General features: G+C 38.1%; 1 long non-coding RNA gene across 1 annotated transcript; it reads left to right on the top strand.

The window, feature by feature from the left end:
• Nucleotides 1–336: 336 nt before the first annotated feature.
• LOC110346245 (uncharacterized) lies at nt 337–7,856 on the top strand. The gene is made up of 3 exons (XR_002390177.2): nt 337–555; nt 1,285–1,352; nt 6,515–7,856. It is a non-coding gene; the product is annotated as an uncharacterized LOC110346245 (long non-coding RNA).
• The last annotated feature ends 217 nt before the right edge of the window (nt 7,857–8,073 follow it).

Raw genomic sequence — 8,073 nt, 5'->3', positions numbered from 1 at the left:
GCTAAAGGGAAGAGGCCGAACCTGGGGCACTGCTCGAAGTCCGTTTTACGAGGGTCTTCACCCACTCTCCAGGGGAGGAGGCTTCACGATGCAATCACCCCAAAGCCTCACCTCTTACTGCCACTACCCTGGCCGTGAGATTCTAACCCTTGAATTTTAGAAGGCGCCCATTAAACCAAGCGCCAGGAGAACTGGTAGCCCCTTGGTGGCAGCAAGTAAGGGTTTCTGGGGATGAGAGGCAGCCTCAGCCTGAAGCTTCCCCCATGGCCCCGGTGCTTGGGCAAGTTCGAGAGCCTGTGACTGCCTTCTGGCGTTTGCTGGGGGTGCACACTCGGACGCACAGACCTCCGAAGAGCGAGACAGACGTCCGTATCCGTGCGCTGCTGTTAAAACAGGCAGGGGGAGAACGTGAAGGGCACAGCGGAGGTCGCCGGATAGAGCGGAGCGCCGTGGAGCCCACTAGGGTAAACACGGAGGTTAGCTGTGCAACGGGGCTCCTCACCCAAACATCTGATTTCATTCTTACGACCGGGAGTTGGACAGAAATGAGGCCACGTAAGTGAAGTTTCCCGAATACTAGCCTTTCGGTAGACTGTGTATTTCCTCGAGTGAACATGTTTCTAGATTCTTGGAAGAGAAAACTTACATGAGGTAGATGGTGTCCCCGAATTTGCGGCTGCTGACTGGGGTTTGTCGTTTTAGGAGGGATATGTTTGAGCACTGATAAATCTAGTACTTTAAAATCAACCTTTCTACCATTGGTTTAAATAGACAAGCTTTTTTTCCCTCCCATTTCTCTGGAAATTTTCAATTCCTAGTACTTTGGTCATGTAAATAATTTTACAATCTAATAAGACATACAATAAGAAGTAAGCTTCAATAAATGACTTTTGGGGTTTTACCCATAAACTTAAAATCCAGAGAAAACCAATTTTAGAGTTTATCAGTCAATTCTCATTTATATGAAGCAATATTTGTATGACAATTTTGATAAGTCTTCTGTCTTCCACGGTAGATACTGAAATACTAAAGTCAAACTAGTGACTTTAGTGTATTTCCTAAAAAGGAGAAAATTTACTATAAACTTAATCTAGATCTATGTTCCATAACTATTTTATATATTTAGAAATAAATTAATGGTATAGGGGATTTTTTCCACTTTAATTTTTTATTCTTCCTTAGATTACTTTAAAATACAGTACTCGAAATATGCTTTAAATTAAGTTAAATTCTGGTTATTATGCTCTATAAATATGCCAGAAATAACTGAATTATACTTAACAGGCAAATTTCATCATGTGATTATATTCCAGTGAAAATGGATAACAATAGAAGAAAAAACACCAACTCAGGTAACATAATAAACCATTTAAATGATAAAATTGTTTTGTTTTTGAAACTTGGATTCTGACAAAATTATTTGATAAAAATATTGCTCTTTATTTATTTGCGCCTTGATGCCATTTTAACAAACATTAATCTACCTCAGTACTGTCCTCTAAAATCCTGTCTGTCCTTGAAGGCTACCCAACATCTCACTGCTTAAACACAAAGGACCTGGAAAACTCCACAAATAAATATAGTACGCTTGCTACATGTGAGTGATTTTCAAGGAACTGGAGTTGAGGGAGGGGAATAGCAACTGTAGATATATAACAAATTTATGTTTAGAGTATATTTGCCAATGTTCTAAGAAGTAAGAAGCAATTCAATATAGAATTTTTACACTCTTAGAAGGATAATGAGTCAACACATTTATGTAGTGTTGCCCATTTGTGGTATGAACACAACTTAGTGTCTCATTTGGGAAATGAATTTTCCAGATGCCTGAAATTTGCCTCTAACTAGAGTGTCATTACAGAAATTATTATCAGTAGTAGAAAATACACAGAATTTGATTATTTAGTTTCCCCTGGAAACCTTTAGTTTTGTTCTTCTGCAACTAAAAGGTAAAGAGCAGATGTTGACAGATTATGATCAAAGTGGAGCTAAGCAAAAACAAAGGTAGAAGAAATAGGAGCAAGAGCTGAGAGGAGAAACATGAAATAAAGGAATGGCCACACTTTCCGCATGTAGCACTGCAGATCCAAAGGGCTTGCCTGCGTCTTACCACCTCTGGTGAGAACGCACAGTCTGAGCTAAGGCAAGTGGATAAGTGGTATTCCACACAGCACGTAGGATCAGCTCAGAATAGGGCTGACCTCCACATCAGTTTAGAGGAGTTCTGTCCAATTCCAACATTAACTATTCTCTTATTTCAAAGGAAAGTTCATGGCTCCCAATAAGGAAAAAAGAATCAAATTAAATGTCAGGAAACTAAAATTGCAGACCAATATATAGCCTTATTCAATAGTGTAATCATAGGTAAATAACCTATGAAGTGGCATCTATGTGTCAGAAGTATTCTTTATTTTATATGAAACAGTACATGGGTACTAAAAGATGCAAAAGTTTAAATTCCTAAAACCTAGAATTAAAATGAAAGTGAATAGATTATAATCAAATATATTCATTTTCCTCAAATTGTACTTTAAAAGCTATTTAAGGCATATTATAGCTTAAACTATCAGAAATAGAAGAAGGTGTTACAAGTTGGAAGGTAGTGACGTCTCAAGGGATGCATCCATTCATTCAGATCAATGCAATTGAAATCAGCCATTCGTTTATTCATTCAGCTATAATTTTTGAATGAAAACTCGGTTCTAGGAACTGTCTTGGGCTTTACTACTACGTAGTGAGCAAAGAGTTAAGGCTATGTCTTAGTAGGTAGTTTGCAAACAGGTGGGAGACAAACATCAATTACCGACCACTCGCATGGACAAACGTGAAACTCAGTGAAACAGTCAGCTGTGGGAGGTCATACCGAGATCTGAGCTTTTCAGAGAAAAGTCACAGAAGCTTGCTCTCAAAAAAAGTGATGCCTGGGTTAAGACATAAAGGTTAAAAAGGAGCCAGTGTGGGAAAGGAGGGAAAAAGATGGTTTGCCAGTGTGAAAGAACAGCATAGAGCAAAAGCACTGTACCAGAAGCAACCACGGGGCACCCCACAGAGTGAGTGAAAGCCTAGAGCAGAAGGGAGGAGACAGCAGCAGCGTAAGCTAAGAGTCAGTAGGAATGTGAGCTCGAGATCCTACGAATCTGCATAGATCACAGTGAGCATACCTATGAGAGCAGTGGGAACTACGGGAGAATTTTAAGCAAAAAAATTGTACGAATTGATCTGCTTCTAGACCTGTTATGGTTGTTTTGCGGAGAGTGGATGGAATTGGTACAAGAGTAAGTGGAGGTGGGCAAATTAGTCACAAATAAATGATGAAGAGGCAGGTGGTGTTAGCAGCTTGGCCAAAGGTGGTGGTGGGGACCAAGAGCATGAAAGAATTTAAGAAATAGTCAGTGGATAAAATCTGCATTGCATTTAGGGAGTAGAGGAGAGGGAAGGGTCAGGGAATAGTCCCGGTGTTCTGGCTAGTGAAACTGTATAGATTGGGAGATAATTCATTGGGTAAAGGAATGAGGCAGGGGAGAAGATGATGTATTGTGGCTTTACTGAATTTTTGGAGTTTGTGAAATAGTCAAGTAGAGATGTAACCAGTTAGAAAATATCTAGGTCAAAGGAAGATCAAGGCTTGGTACCTGTCAAACACAAAACTGTACAAAGTCTGCAAGATAGCACTGGAAACAAATCTCAATGCCTTTGGGCTTGATTGGAATATTAAAGCTCAGATCAATAAAAAAAGAACTGTTAAGCTGGATTTTGTTAAAATTAAAAATAGTTGTTGCTTGAAAGACTATCAAAATAAAAATTATCATGAAAATGAAAATATAAACCACAGACTGGGAGAAAATATTTGCAAAAAGCACAGCTGCTAAAGAACTTATTAAAATATCTAGAGAACTCCAAACACTTAACAATACAACCAGCCTAATTGAAAAATAGGCAGAAGACTCAACAGACATCTCATCAAAGAGAATCTAGACAGGAAAATATGCATATGGAAAAATTTTCAACATCATGCGCCATTCGGAAATACAAATTAAAACAACAGTGAGGTGCCATTAGAGTTCTATGAGCATGGCCCAGATCCAATATAAATCCAGAACACTAACAGCACAAACTGCTGGTAGGGCTAGGAAGCTGAAGGAATCCTCATTCACTGCTGTGGGATGAAAGACAGTTTAGCAGTTTCTTGCAAAACGAGACTTACGCTTGCCATATGCTGCAGCAGTACACTGCTTGCTATTTACCCAAAGAAAATGAAAACATTCCCACACAAAAACTCACACACTGATGTTTATAGCAATTTTACTCATAGTTGTCAAAAGTTGGAAGCAACTGAGATATCCCTCAGTAGTTGAATGAATGAATAAACTCTGGTACACCTGGAAAATGTATTATTATTCAGTGTGGAAAAGAAATGCGCTATCAAGCTCTTTATATGGGATTACATTCAATCTATATGTCAGTTTGGGAAGTATGCTCATTTTGAAAATATCGGTTCTGCCTAACCAGGAATAGGGGATATCATTCCATTTTCTGATGTTCTTTTCAATCATGGAGGAAACTTAGGTGCATTTTTTAAATGATAAGCAACTGGTCTGAAAGGCTGCATATGGCAAAAGGACAAGTGGTTTCCAGCGGGGAGAGTCAGGAAAGGAAGAATAGAAGAAACAAAGGACTTTGAGGGTAGTAAAAGTACTCTGCCTGGCGCAATAAGGATGAATATGTGCCTTGACACATCTTTCAAACCTATATATAAAATGTAAAACACTGTGGCCTTTGGGGGACACAGTGTGTCCGTGTAGGTCCCTCAGTGGTTACAAGCAAGCTGTTTTGCTAGAGGAGGTTGTTTGTGGTGTCAGAGGCTATATGGGAAGGCTTTGTACTTTCTGCCTAATATTACTGTGAACTTAAAGCTATCCGAAAGATAAAGTCCACTAAAATTACAGTGAGTGAAGACAATTCTTTCTAGAAACGTGTTAATGAAAGCAAGAAGAACATAGATATGGACTCAGAGAAAGAACCCCCAATTTGAATTTCTAAAATCATTCCTTGGTATAAGGATTTAAGACATAACTTTGTTTTTGGATTCTCTTGGGCAATGGCTAAAAGTCAGCCAAGAAGGAGGTCAAAGTGAAGTTTCAAAAGTTACATAATGCCATTGGACAATGCTCACAATGATCAAATTTCAAAAACAAACCTATCATATTTGCTAATGAATATGCTTAAGCCAAATCCTTTAAATAGAAAAGGTTCATTTTGATGGGTATTTATTTAAAATGTACAGCATACATTCCTGACATTCAAATGGAATGTGCTACTACCTATATGCCATAGTGCGTATCTCTTACACACACCTCCATTTCCTTTCTTTTTTCTTTTACGTTTTCAGCACTGGTGTTAGAATCCAAGGCTTTTGAGCTCCATTTCTAGTCCTCTTTATTTTTTTACTGTGACACATGGTCTTGCTAAGTTACTAAATTGTCCAGGCGGGGCTTGAGCTTGCAGTTCTCCTGCCTCAGCTTTGTAGTAACTGCAGCTGTCCTAACTGACATTACTCCTTTAAACGTCCTTTAAAAGAATCCCCCTCCCCTCCCCTCCTCTTCCCTCCTCCTTCCCTCTCCCTCTCCCTCTCACATTTCTGTGAAAAATCACCATTCACTAAAAGACAAGACTTCCTCTTATTTCCTGTACATAAGGCACTGTGTGCTTCACTATTTTTTTTTTTTTTTTGGTACTGGGGATCGAACTCGGGACCTTGTGCTTTCAAGGCAGGCGCCGGAACCACTGAGCTAAATCCCTGGCCCACTGTGTGCTTCTATATGTTAGGATGGTGTGTGACACAAAGGATAGAGAGGAATAGTGATGAGAGAGAGAGAGAGAGAGAGACACACACACACACACACACACACTGAGGCTTTTTCTCACCAGAAGTATTGGTGTATGTGGCTGTTCACATCTATCATGTTCTGCTGCAAGCCATCAGTGTGCATCCCATTGTAATTGTGTTTCTGGTGACTGTCACGGCATCTGGCACACGAATGTCCTAAAAGTGCTTAATGGGTATAAATATTATGAACGCAAGGTCATTTCTCATTAAGTAAGGTATTTCTTTGTTCTCTTCCATCTATATAATTAAAGCACAAAGCCATTTTGTTTTCAAGAAAAATTCTGCCAATTATATGTTTAATTAGGTGGCATGAGAAAATGCTGTGACTTCTCCAGTCTGCAGGTGGGGCAGGCTGCTAGAGAGCGAGAGAAGGTAGACACATGAGAGCAGAAATCTCCCTTTTATATACATTTTTTTCACAATTTGCCTTTACCACTTGTTCTTTTTGCCACACAGTTAGTGAGGAACACGGTGGATGTTGGAAGTCAACTGAATTCCGTTTATGTTCCTGACAGGGTTGGAAGAAGTTATGTGCTTAGAAAGCCTCCTTAAGTCTCTTATATAGCGAACACTGGATAAATTGCTGATAATTGATGCTATTGTTATCATGCTTTTACCATTTTCCAGATATATTTGATGAAAAAGAGCATCATGCATCAAAAAGAACAAAACTACAACTGATGTTTCATGATTTCACCTTGTGTGCTTTGCTTTACACCTGCCAAGGAGGACATGAAGAGAGGGATCATCCCAAAGACCTCGCTGTTACAAAGGAAGAGCATAAAGATCAGCACCCAGGATGGGTGCGTCAGTGGTACAGGGGCGCGAGTTTGGGGTTTATGGAACTCTGATTTCTCTAAACAGATGTCCTCATCATGGAAGTTATTGTAGTCTCCACTTAACCAGATGGGATACCCAACTCCCTGTCGTGTTCAGAACTGACGGGGCTCATTAAGTTGGCTTTAAATTGGGTATTAAGGGAGGATCTGTTGCTTAGCCCAAATAATCTCAACATGCACAATGGAGAGAAGAGGGAGTTCAACAAGCAGAGATAAAATATAAGATAACTGATAAGTCATATTAACATACTGGACTTAATTGTCTCTAAGTAACTACAAAGTAAATGGGAAATTAAAAAGATTAACAGGAAACGTTCCTAAATGATGGAGACTATGACGTCATGCACACAATAAAAATAGAAAGATACCATTTCCTTGTTTGGAATGCCAAAACTAATACTGAAAATATGCTCCATAACAAATATTAAAAGGAAATTAAACTTGAGGATGAAGCACTGTAAACCAGACCCCTAAAAGTGGAAAAATGCCTTGCCATTTAATAGTGGTAAATAGCAGAGACAACCTTTTGAACAGAGATACAAAAAATGAAAATAAAAAGCTGCAGTTGGAATGTTCTTATATATAAATGGTAGGCATTCCTTTAATTTATAAAACCCCCAGACCAAGGGATAATTACAGACTCTCAAATAGATGATTGCTATATATTAAATACTGAATAAGCAATATTTATATGTACTGATTCATATGATAAATAAGTGTATCCACTGATAAGTATGAGCAATGAAATACTGACTGGACTGGTGTTGGTAATGACGAAGATGGTTTTCTTCTTTGGAAATAATAAACACCATACAGATACTGTACTTATTTTATTAAATAAGGTCTATTTTAATTTAAGGAACACATTTTACTATGTATGTTTCATAGGAGCACATGTCCAGATAGTTAATATTTAATGAAGAAAACAATGACTGATTGGATGCTACCTACATGACACATGATTATAAGGGCTAAACTAATTTATCAGCCTATCTTTAACTTCTAGAGAGTAAAAAGGAGCACATTCAGCAATACATATAATTGATATAAAGTATCAACTGTTAACAATGCACACTTTAACACATTAGTTACAGGTACAGGTCTCAAATCTCTATAATTCTGTAACTTACTTAAACACATTATCAATCTCTCTAAAACTCTTTTTCTCCTCTATATAGTGAGGAAAATACTATTTATCTGGGGTTTTCTAGATAATTCTTGTATAACATTAATGCAGTGTAGAATGTAAAGGGAACTAAAAAAAAGCTAAGTAAAAAATTAATATAACCATTACCCAAACTACTTAAATCAAATTTTACCTGGGAATATGAAGATTAGAAGATAAAA

Source organism: Heterocephalus glaber, unplaced genomic scaffold (assembly GCF_053883595.1).
Source record: "Heterocephalus glaber isolate CG9 unplaced genomic scaffold, H.glaber_assembly_v1.0 deba00001688, whole genome shotgun sequence".
In the NCBI taxonomy this organism is placed as follows: Eukaryota; Metazoa; Chordata; class Mammalia; order Rodentia; family Bathyergidae; genus Heterocephalus; species Heterocephalus glaber.
This window is presented reverse-complemented; position numbering and strand designations above follow the sequence as displayed.